Raw genomic sequence first — 12,585 nt, 5'->3', positions numbered from 1 at the left:
GCTCTGAACCAGGAGTCCGTAACTCCAGCCTGCAGGGCAGATCATGCCGGCGCCTGCTGGTGCATCCTTTGCTGGACCACAGCTATGCCTTTTCAAGTACTCCTTGTCTACAGCTTCTCTCATGCTTCAGTGATAAAACGGAGGGTTGTTCTGGAGATTGGCCCACAAAGCCAAGAATGTTTACTATCTGACCCTTTGCATAAAAGTTTTCCAATTCCTAGATTAGTGTGCTGTGCCTCAGAAGCAGCATTGAGGATTTGGGAAGAAGCAAAGAAAACCAGTGAAGGTTTGCATTTTGGAAGGATCGATCCAGCTGCATGGAGATAAAAAGCACACAGACAGTACCATGCCACTGAGGAGCTTAGGATCCGGTGGGAACTCACTGTTATCTCCCAGATTGGTTGTTGGCTCCTTTCACGAGGGATATTGCTGTCTTATTAACTCATTCTTTGTTGTTGTTAACTCCCTCAGCGCCTGGCAGAGAGTTAATTGTTTACCCAGTGTTTGGCCGAGTACCTGACTTGGACTTAAAGCAGACTATTACCCTGCTTTGGGACTTGTTTTGCAGACACTTCGGAATCAAATATTATGGTGCCTGATCTGCTTTCAGCGGCTTCCTTGACATCTCAACTTCATCTTTGACATGAACACTAGACTAGTATGGCAGAAGCTAAGCCCTTGGCCACTTTGTGAGTTTCAGGAGAGTGGGGCAACACAGGAGTGTGATTCCAGTTTTTGTGTGAATAGGACTGCAGGAAGAAGCTTCTCTGAGCCTCACATTCTTTCTCTGTGACATGAGGAAGCTGGAACAGTTTATCGTGAAGGTCTCCCAGTATTTTTGTCCTTAGAGTAATGGGGACATCAGACAAGGCTGTGATATGGCTCCCCACATCTTTGTGTAAATGGAACCCTTCACACATGAACACAAATTGTAGTTGGTGAGAACATTGGGAGGAAAATCCCCACAACCTGTCCTCAGTTACAAAGGAGATCTTTGAATTGTGTGTTGTTTTACACATGTACTTTTCTTTCATTTGTACAGATATTTGAACACGACTGGCTCAACAATAAGAAGACCACCCTTATCTGCCAACTAGTAATTGTGTAGACTCTGGTCTTACTGGCTGTTTCGCTTGCTTTTCCTGTCGTGAGTTGGCAGTGCTGAAATAAGTTGAATGTTCACTGGAAGGAAGCTGGATGTCTGTAAACTCACCGTGACAAATGGACATGCATCCTATCTGCAGTGTGACCAAAAGAAAGTATGTTGAGAAAGTGATGGGTAATGGATTCTGGGAGAGGTTACAGTTGGGTGCATAGAAAGAGAGGGAAAGCTTTGAGGATAATCAATTGCTTTTGAGATAGGTTTTTAACCTTGTCATCTCCTGGGCAATATGCATGCTACAGAAGTGTTGCTTCAATACATAAAAAAAAGCAGTTTGCAAGTTAAGCAGACTGTTTAACGGATGTAACTAGAGTAGGGAAGGAGTATTGTGAGGTCAGCTCTCTAACATTTTGTGCTAATTGTTGCTGGGCATTACCTTCCATTCTTTGTTTTGATGGCATTCAATTAAAGCTGCATTTTGTCGAGTCATGCTGTATTAGGTGCCATGGAAAATACAGAAGCAGCGCCGGCTTCATGGGCATGTGACTTGTGCAGTCGAGTGGAACCTCACACTTAAAGGATCCTGTATATGGTTTAACTCTCTGGTGTTGCCATTTTGAAACTGTGGACACATTTTGGACAAGGGGCCTTGTACTTTATTTCCATGGGTCTCTGCAGATCACGCAGCTCGTTCTCACTGAAGATGGTGGAGTCTGTTTATTGCCTCAAGTAGCTGACAACATTGTGTCTTAGAATCACGTTGAAACAGTAGTATAAAAATTTGATTAGCTTTTCTGAGCCTTGATTTCTTCCTTGCAATATAAATAGATGGAATGGGATGCTATGTTAGGAGCAATGCCTGCTGTGTGCTAAGTCACTTCACTCGTGTCCAAATCTTTGCAACCCCATGGACTGCAGCCCACCAGGCTGCTCTGTCCATGGGATTCTCCAGACGGGAATACTGGAGTGGGTTGCCACTTCCTCCTCCAGGGTAAAGAGAGATACTGAAGGCTTAAACTATTGAGTTGATTTTCCCAAAGTAAGCAAGAGTCATACACATGGGACTTCCTTCCCTGACTTTCAAGCCAGTGAGAAGGGACTTCATGAACAAGGCTTAGTGCTGAGTTCAAGATATAATTCAGCCAAGGGCTGGTGGCATCTGATCCCTAGATACTGAGGAACTCAAGAGCATCTGGGTATGTTGAAAAACACCCTGTGGAATGTAGTGGAAAATCTGGGCAAAGCTATGACTGGAAGATTCCACAAAAATGGGAACCAGGATGCAGAGTCAAAGCAAAGACCAGTATCACAGTGATAGATAAACTTCTGGGAGCAGACCTGTTTCAGAATTCAGAGTTGTTTATTTTTTCACTTTTGAAAAGTCACATGATACATAATCCATTGAATATGTAAATTCCCCAGCATGTCTGGGCAGGACTGCATAATAAGTGTGGTAATTTCTCTGCAGTAGAATGTATTAACTGTTCACACCAAATAAGAAAAATTGATAGGCTATGAATAGTTATAATTCCACTCATGTCAGGGTTTGCTGCCAAATGTAATTGGGTCATGTTGGACCATAAATGTGTTACAAACTCTTGGTTTTCAGAGAATTTGGACTTCCAAATTGTGGGTGAGGGATTGCAGACCCTTATCAAATGAGATGCAGGTAAATGGGTCATTAGAACTCAGGGGAGAGATGACAGGTAAGACTACTCAAGTGACGCCTAGCTAGACCTAGAGACCAACTCCCATGGCTTGTCAGGACGCCCCAGACCTTCCCGCACTAACTGAGACCACAGACATTCTTTGTGCTGAAGCAGATGGAAGACCTGAGGTACAAAACTGTGAGCATCCTTTCTCAACATCTCTCTTAAGAACAACACTGCCCTCTTTATCCTGTTGCTCCAGCCTGCCTGGCGGCTTCCTGAACACATGGTCTCTCTGGCCATATTTTCACAGTGGAAAACAGCATTTTCAGAACTGGCTGTCCCTAGCTTTCATATGACATTTTTTCCTCTCTGTTGTTTCTGTGACAGTTGGCACACGTGTCTCATGCTTCATTTCTGAGATGGGTTTAAAAAAAACCTTGGCCAAAGAGCCAGGCTTCATTAGCATCCTCTTCCATTTGTTTACTTGAAAGCCAGTAGCAACCACGCACACACAAATAACAATATGTTTGAGATTCCCAGAACATACTTGAAATCTTCTCTGGTCCTTTGCTGTATTAATTTTTCATGCAGGAATGATACATGACACTAGAAAATGATTATTCTTGAAATAGAGATTAAAGTAGTGGCTGATTTCCTGTAAAGATAAGTGTCCTTCATTTTCCCAGACCCCCTCCCAAGGCCCTGGGAGGATCATAACAATATTCTAATCATGATACCCTCTAATTTGTCTTCAAGAGGGGCCTTGAAATTTTATAACTCTCAGACCTATCTAAACTTGCATTTGTCCTTATTTTACACCAATATAAACGTGTGTCTCAAGGCCTTAGAGAGTTAACTCTGGCTTTGCCATTTTCCAGTGTTGAGAGTAACTTACCTGTCTCTCAGAAATGCTAATTCCCCATCTGTTAAGTGGGTATATACACTCTTGATATCATAGGGTGCTTGGGAGGACAAGAGTGGTCATGTCCATATAACCACAGAAAAAATGTTCATAAGTGTTGATTCATCTCTTTGTTTCCTTGAGGATTATTTTCATCTGCAATAAGAATACCTCAAGAAATGGGGTCTATTTTTCTCATTTAACAAGAAATCTGGAAAGAGTCTCAGAGATGCCCTGGGAACTTAGACTCATTGTTTCTTTCTCTTCAGCCTTCTTTAGTGTGGACTCCATCTTCATTGCATTCGAGGAAGAAAAAAAAAAAGAGGAAAGATACATAAATATACCATTTGAGTCAATCTCTTTATATAAGGAAAATTATAGTATTTCCAAAATGCCATTGTGTAGGGATAGAGTTAATTTGAAGCTGATCTGTGTATCTTGGGGATGCCCAGAACCATGCCTAGAACCATACTTACCCTTGATCAAGAAAGGGATAAAATGCACTTGCTAGTGATTTCTAATGCTCTGCTTGAAATTCAAAACTCCTCAGGAGGCAGCTTATCCCCACTTTATCTACACTGTTAATTGAAAATGTAAACATTGATAATCTGTACCTGGTTTACCTGGTTATAGCCTGGTTTTGGTTACTTGAACAGTGAGGTAGAAAAGAACCCTCAGTAAACTTGTACCTTAGTCACAGACTTTTTCTGTTTTGTTCGTTATTGTTTGCCTAGTCCATAGCATGATGTCTGGCACACAATAGCTAGTCAGTGAATATTTGTTGAATGAATCAATGTTTGCAAATATTTAGCTTCTCAAGAATTAGACTCCATGGCTTATCCATGCAAAAAGACACACAACTGAAGTTGTAAGCAAACATTTCTTGGGAGATTATGGTCAGAGTAAAGGAGAAGACTCAGCTCTGCTGTGCCAGATATTGGAAGGGGGTGTGGTTTTATTTCAGAGTGTTCTCTGGCAGAGATGATCTGAATACCACTAAGGCCAAAGTCTTGGGCACTTTGGGGAAAAAAACAGTGTCAACAGCTATTACACTTCCCTTTCACCTTTTAACTTGATAACACACAACCTCACGTCTTTGTGACAATGTCAAAGCTATTTTCATGTACTCATGGTTGCTACTGACTTTAATTCCAACCTCAAGCTTCCCCTGCAGTTTGTCTGTGAAGGACAGCTTCCTCTGATATCTTCGGCTTCCCTGGTGGCTCAGAGGTTAAAGCGTCTGCCTGTAATGCAGGAGACCTGGGTTCGATCCCTGGGTTGGGAAGATCCCCTGGAGAAGGAAACGGCAACCCACTCCAGTATTACCCTGCAAATAGTCAAGATTTATCCAGCTGAAATAGTTGACTAGGCTGGGATTTTCTGTCTCCTCCTCTGCTATAGATTTTAGGGCTTTTACTAAGATGGTGACTTTCAAAGGAAAGAGACCCATTTTCTAGTTGACAAGTAATAAAGTTATCCTTAAGAACTTTAACATGGGTCTTTGGGGCCCCCTTGCTATTTCTATGGTGTTCCATGTGTCTTATAGAACCATTCAGAGACAGAAGCAAAGGCAAATCTATGGTGTGTCCCCACTTGACACCACTATCACTAGACTACAAGGGCTATGAAAGAGTGTCTAAATTGCCAGTCATATAATATGTGGAAGGCTTTTTATCTCTGAGAAGCAGATAGCTGAAACTCATCAATAAAATTCCATGGTCAATTTTATTTTCCCACCAGGAAGAATATTGACATCATCATCATAAGCCCCAGAGAAACCTGGTTGTATCAAGGACAAACAGCCAGACACTGTGAAGTATGTCACAAAAGTAACAATAACCACCCACAGAGATCAAGCAGGATGCAAATTTCCCCATTTCATCCCTGCAAAGAAGACCATGAAAGTAATGAGGTGGAAACAGACCCGTATGACACTCTCTCTCCTCCTCTCACCACCTGTCCTTGTCTGGATCTCCACCAGAAACAAACTCCATTTACCTTCATGATTATTTAATTAACATTTTAAGCAGGAATCTGATCATGCACCCTCCTGCCTAACACCTTCAATAGTTTCCTACTCTCTTAACATAAAATGCAAACTTCTTTGGCCTTCATGCATGGATAAGCTGTAAAGACTATTTCTTGAGAAGCTTTATTTTTGTAAACATTCACTTATGCAATACATAGACAGATATTTTGAATGGCTCTGTATGCCAGGCATTATGCTATGAACTGGGTAAACAACTGTGAACAATACTTTGTTAGTGTTTAAAGAATCAAGCAAATACTCTACCTTTTTCTGCCAAGTGGAGAGCTGACCATGGAGGAGTCAGAAGGCACTAGCTGTATGTATAGAAGTAAATCTAATACACTTATATGTATTAGATGTATGTATGGAATCTTTACTCTGATGCTCAGAGTACTATGAACATGTCTACCTGAAGACAGTACTGCATGTGAAGCTTGCAGCCCCTCCAACCTGGGTGCCTGGCCCTGCATAACATACTGAAGTAGACTAGAATGTGACATCTTAGGAGGAAAGAAAGGTAAAGGCTGGGCCACACTTACCCTGTTGGTCAAATTTCTCACCGAGATGGATGATATGGAAGGACATTAGCAGAGGGAACTCATAACTGAGCATGACCCTATGGGGCCTTCCCAGCACAGAGCCCCTCCCCTCCTGTCTCTTCCTATAGAAAAGCTTCAGTCTCCGAGGCCTCCCTCGATTCACAGAAGACTGGGTCAGGAATAAATGATTGAAAGGATGTGAACTCATAGTGACAGAAAATAGCAGTTGTGCCAGGAGAACTGGTAACGGTTAGAGCAGTAATCAGTCATAGAGCCAAGTCTCTAGTTCCACCCTGAAGGATATAGATAGTGCACATACCTGCAGTGGTTTGGAGATACTTAAGCCCATAGCAGTTGGTGACGGACAGGGAGGCCAGGCGTGCTGCTATTCATGGGGCCGCAAAGAGTTGGATGCGACTGAACTGAACTGAAACCCATACCAGTTGAAAGAAGCTTAAGGGTATTATGCCTGTGAGCATGTAGCCTCCAGACCAGTTTTTAGTCTGAGGGTTGATGATGTTAATTCCTGTGACACCACCCTGTTACCTCACCAACTGAGTTTGGGTCTTTTGAGCATTAGCTGCCTGTGCTCCTTGTTTGGCTCCCGCAGTAAATGCTGCACTTTGTTTTATCACAACTAGATGTGAGCACACCCAAGTTTGGTAACAAAATCTGTTCCCCCCAATAACACTGAGTCTTGGAAACCCACAACAGGTGAGCTCAGTATTTGCACAAAGCCAGTATGATCCAGACTCGCCTTGTTGGTTTTGGCTGAGACACATTTTAGGTCATGTGATCTTTACTGCACTGGTTTTCCCTCTTATTTGAGTAAATTGTCCACCCAGGTGCTTGGAATCAGTCCTTTTTTTTTTTTTCCAATTAATGTATTTTGATCCTTCCTTTCCAGTAATGAAAAATAAAATACTTTGATTATTATTAGGTCAAACTATGTGAAATGGATGGTATTCAACCGTTTTTGACCCACCATGAATGACAGTATCATATAGTTCAATCTAAGAAATAATATTCAGATCACATTGTAGAATACCTGTAAGAAAAAAGGAGGTAATGAGAATGAGTGTTGGAATGCTAATCAGTTAATTAACGATAATTGATCTAGATAATAGATTGAGCAGGCAGTGGAAAATTCATAGGGACTAAACATGGAATCCAGACCTAAGGCTCCAGGTTCTAAGTGCTCTGTTTGGTTAGAAATTTTTGTTTGCCAGTGACAGTAAAGTTATATACAAGGAGCAAGTAGCAAGGAGAGTGTACTCCTGGAAGATGAGGCCCCTAGGGAAGAAACTGGGGCCTGCGGGGAAAGGAGCTTGTAATGGATATATATATATATATCCATGGTTGATCTTTGGTATCAAGCTTCTGCCTGCTTTCTTCACAGTCAGAGGGAAGAAGGAAAGGATTTAAGACAGTGGGTCGAGTCTGGTCAGTAGTTCCCAGGAAGTCCCTGAGATCCTTTCAAGGGTTCTGAGATGTCAAAAGTATTTTCACAGTGATACTAAATGGGATACGCCTTTTCCACTTACATTTGCATTGATGATGCAAAAATAATGGGGGTAAAACTGCTGCTGCTTTAGAATGAATCAAGACACCGGCATCAAATTATATGAGCTGTCATTGTATTCTTCACGCGTGCATTTACAGTATTTTTTAAAAATGCCAGTTCTTGATGAAGCAGTAAAATCATTCATTTCATTGAATTTTGACCCTTGAATATTATCCTTTGTGAAGTGAAAGAAGCACACATGAAATATTTCTGTTGCAAACTAACTGTACTTCAAGCCGTGAGCAGAATTAGCTGCTTTTTTCTTCACTGAATACCATTTTTTTTTACTTGAAAGAAGAACTGACAGACAAACGATGGTTACTGAGTCGTGGGCATTTGGCAGATGTTTTCTCTAAATGAATAAAGTGAGCTTGTCACTTCAAGAAAAACAACTGACAGCGTTTGTTGCCAATGACAAATTTGAGCGTCCATGCAAACACTTTTAAAATTTCAGAAAACATGTCTGCCAACCTGAGCTTGACAGCTTCTCAATATGTGCAGGGTTTTGTTCATAGAAATATGTTATGAATGTTAACATGTAATGCAGTCTTTTTGTTATTTAAAGATAAATTAGTAAATATCCTTTATATCTCAATTTTAATTTCAAACATAGTACACAGGGAAAGATAGAGCTCTCATAAAGAGATGATTTTGGGGGTCTTTGATAATTTTTAAGATGTATGTATGTAATTTCTGTAAAGGTGTATTGAGACCCAAAGAGTCTGAATATGACTCATGTGAGAGCTTTTATCCTTCCTTTTTAAATTAACACTAAGACTCAGAGAGGCCTTTTGCTAACCAACTTTTCTCCATTATTTCTGAACTTCTCCCTTCATGATCTGTTTGTGTGTGTGTGTTCCTTTTTTTGTTTGCCTGTTTCCATTATAAGCATTTAGGCCTGGAAAATATATTTTCATGGCGAGATTAATGGCAGTTTTTCTCAAAGAAAGTCAATTATACTAGAAGATTTTCTATATTTGCTGCATTATAGCTCCCCAAATAATCATCTTCTCTTCTTCTGGTTTAATGTTATGTTTTCAGTGAATCCACATTTAGGACTGTAAAATGGAAAACAGTATTATAAGTCTGTATGTGATGAAGAAGCCAAAAAGAAAAGATGAGGACAATAAAAGAAGCAAAGTCCATGAAAATAGAAAGCACATGCACAAAATGACCAATGCTAGAGATCATGCTATTTTTGTAAAATCTTGAATGTGTCCATTTTCCCCGAAATATCTCTTCCATGTTGTGCTGGTTAGAAATGTTGCAGTGATTGCTACTGACAAGTGTGACTGTACATAGACTAATGACAGGATGATTGCTTGTAAGGAATAGACACCTAAGCCCATTCCTGCAAAGAGAGTGACATGGGCCCACACATTGAGATGCTTAGCAAGTAACTATTGATGACTATTAAATGACACTTGCTAAGTGGTGTTATTAATAATGCTGCCAAACCAGTCACAGTGTAGAACCTGTGATACAGAGAGGACTCTAGGGGGTTCTGATTTTAATAGAAAACAAGGTGTAGGTCACCTAGAAACTTAGAAAATATTCCAGTTGGAGGAGATCATTGTTTTATTTTTCTCATGTGTAGAATTCCACTGTGAGTTTTCAGCAGCCAGGTCCCTCCCCTATCTGAGTAGTTCTCTCCTCTGTAAAATGATAGGATTGTATATATACTATGGCAGTTATTTTCAACCAGTGAAATCTGAACTTGAAACCTTGAGGAACAAGACACAGAGAAGAGCTGCTTGGCTTAAAGAAAAGGTTAGGAAACTTAAAATCTCCCTTTTGGCTCTCCTCTGAGCTTTTATGTCTGTTCATCTCTTGAGATACTGCAGTGAACCCTAGTGTTCTGAGCTACACAATTTGAGAACCATTGGGCCAAGGACTCTATAGCTCCATGTACTTGGGGAGACCTTGTCAGAAAAGCTGAGTAATTTCTCTTAATTAGAGAATCAATTGGTTATCAAGTTTAAATCTTCCTCTGGGTGGAGGTGGCAAGGATGATGGAGACAGTGGTACCTCTCCCCCTCCACCCTGGTAGTAGTCATGAGCCAAGTCCAGTTGTGAATTTGTCCACATCCTAAGCCTTGTGGGATAAACAAATACAGACAAACCAGCATTTGTCTTTAAGGAACTGATAGGCAATCTGGAGAGGCACAACATAAACCAAGCAACCCAACATGAGTCCAAATATAGGAAGGATTCAGAATTCAAGGATAGATAGTAAATGGCATGATCCAGAAGGGCAGATGGAAGAGGATGTTGTGTTCTTTTCTTCATGCTTTTCTGAACTCCATTTTCTGCTTCAGAATCCTATAGAGTTGTGAGGGAGGGAGAAGAACAGCAGGGAAAACAACTGCAGGTATAAACAATCTTGTTTGGTTTAACTGCCTATGTTCATATATATATATATATATATATATATATTTGAGTATATATTAGATTCAATTATAAGGATAACTGTGCTATCTAGTTAGAGTGACTAGTTTGTTTTGCCCAAGACTTTTCCAGTTTTAGCACTGAAAGTCCTACATTTTGGAAAACTTTCTTGGTCAAACTGGTCACGCCAAATTAGAGCAACCTGAAAGACCCCGAAGAATGCATCTCGGGACTCCTGGTGATCTGCAGGCCTCAGTTAAAAATTTACATAGCAAACAGATTCCCGATCTGAAAGTCAAGAGAACTAGCTCCTCTATTCACTAGCAGTAGGTCCTTAGGGAAAGGGTTAAAGTGAAGTCAGTAATTCTTAGAAAAGAAAAGCAGATGAGTGTTCATATGGAGTTATCCCTGGTGCCTATATTCATGCTCCTTCCTAAGGTGGGAAGGCTAGTCCAGTATAGGCATTGGTTGTTTTTATTTTTTAAATAAAGTCAGTTTGCTTTGAGCTTGACCAATGGTAATTATGTCAGAAGACTATTTTAAAATATTTAAAGTTTAAAAGAAATTATTAATAAATTGGATGAATAATTCATTAAGATAATGAATATAGAGCATATTGCATTATGCAATGTTCACTTAAGAATAAAAAATATTTTATTTAGCCTTCCCATGTTTTATTCAGGTATTTTGATCATTTTTAGGAAACAGAATGGATGGGAAAGATACCATCAGTCTTAAGAATTAGGGAACAAAATCAAATAAGCAGGAATAAGAGAAACGGTTAACCCAGCTAGCCTGCTCAGAAGAACTGGGTTATGAACTCCAGGCTTTGCTAATTTAAGTTTTCCAGGATGTGAAATGAATTATTTATAGAAATAGGTAATAAGAGCATTGAGAAAAATGGAGTGAAATCAGACTCTATTGGGAAAATCATGGCTTTTAGAGTTAAAAGACTTGGGTTCTAGTCTTGGCTTTCCTATTTACCAGCTCTGTAACTTAGACAAGTTGTCCTTATGCCTCAGTTTGTTTCATCTGTCTTCCTATTTTGTAGTGATTTTGGAAAGATTAAATAAGACATTGAATGTATAAGTAACCAGGGAAAATGAAGTGACCCATAGGGACCAAGAGAAGTCCTTTGAGGCGAGGGGAGTGAAAGCAGGGGGCTGGACACAAGGAGCGGATGTGCTGGAGGGATGTGGCCACTTTGTGGCCAGCAGGGAGAGGGCAGCAAGTCAATCCTCAGACATCTGTCTCTTCCTGACAGTACCTCCACATGCCACACAAGCGGACAGGGAAGCCTGCTGGTGTGGCCCATGGAGGCCAGTCTTCCAGAGCCTGGAGAAGAGTGGAGAAGGGCCAGAAGTGGAATCGGAGGAGTAAATAGCCCAGGTGAGGCCTGTGATAGATCTGCCTAGTTTATAAAACTGCATACTGGTAAGTCTGAAAACTGGCTACGACTCTGGAAAACAGTATTGCTTTCTTATAAAATTAAGCATATGCTTGTCATGTGACCTAGGGATCCACTCTTAATATTTTATCCTAGAGTAATGAAAGCTTAGGTAAGTGATAAGTGAAGTCACTCAGTCATGTCCGACTCTTTGCGACCCCATGGACTGTAGCCTACCAGGCTCCTTTCTCCATGGGATTCTCCAGGCAAGAGTACTGGAGTGGGTTGCCATTTCCTTCTCCAGGGGATCTTCCCAACCCAGGGATTGAACCCGGGTCTGCCACATTGCAGGCAGACGCTTTACACTCTGAGCCACCTGGGAAGCCTGCTGAGTGAAAGAATCCATTCTCAAAAGGTTACATACAGGATGGTTCTATTTATTTGAAAAATTGAAAGCACAAGGGTGTAGCCACGGAGAATTATCAGGGGATATATCAGTTGCTAGGGTGTGACTCTACAGAGGAGTAGTAGGAGGGAATTTTGGGGGTGATGGGATGATTCTGTGGATTGACTATGACAGCAGTTACACAAATATACAAATGTGTTAAAGCTCACGGAACTATATACACACCAAAAAAGTCAATTTTGCAACATGTTAATTTAAATGTATGAGACATATTGTGGATAAAAGCCTCAGTGATAGATTTATTCTTATAGATACTGACAACATATTTTCCCAAAGTTGAACTTGCAAAAGCTTCAGTGCAAAAATGCCTGGAAACAGGACATGATGTAAGGGTGGCAGCCTTGGCAAGGGGGACCAGGTGACAAGGGGGTTTCTGTGTGGCAGGATGGGGCATGATAGACGTGAGGGCTTTACCAGGGAGCCTGAGGGTCAGAAAATGACTATTCCCAGATGTACACAGACAGGTTGGAGTACCAGGGTCTCAGAAGAGGAAGCAGAAATGGAGATTCAGGCAAGGAGTCAAGGATAGAGACTGGAAAAGAGGAACCAGACCATGG

At 40.9% G+C, this 12,585-nt stretch overlaps 1 non-coding gene across 1 annotated transcript; it reads left to right on the top strand.

Moving 5' to 3' along the window:
- The first annotated feature begins 4,868 nt into the window (after positions 1–4,868).
- TRNAY-GUA lies at positions 4,869–4,940 on the top strand. The gene has a single exon. It is a non-coding gene; the product is annotated as a tRNA-Tyr (tRNA).
- Positions 4,941–12,585: the final 7,645 nt, after the last annotated feature.

The sequence above is a fragment of the Oryx dammah genome, unplaced genomic scaffold (assembly GCF_014754425.2).
Source record: "Oryx dammah isolate SB20612 unplaced genomic scaffold, SCBI_Odam_1.1 HiC_scaffold_9, whole genome shotgun sequence".
In the NCBI taxonomy this organism is placed as follows: domain Eukaryota; kingdom Metazoa; phylum Chordata; class Mammalia; order Artiodactyla; family Bovidae; genus Oryx; species Oryx dammah.
Note: the sequence above shows the minus strand (reverse complement) of the source record. Positions and strands in the feature narration are given on the sequence as shown.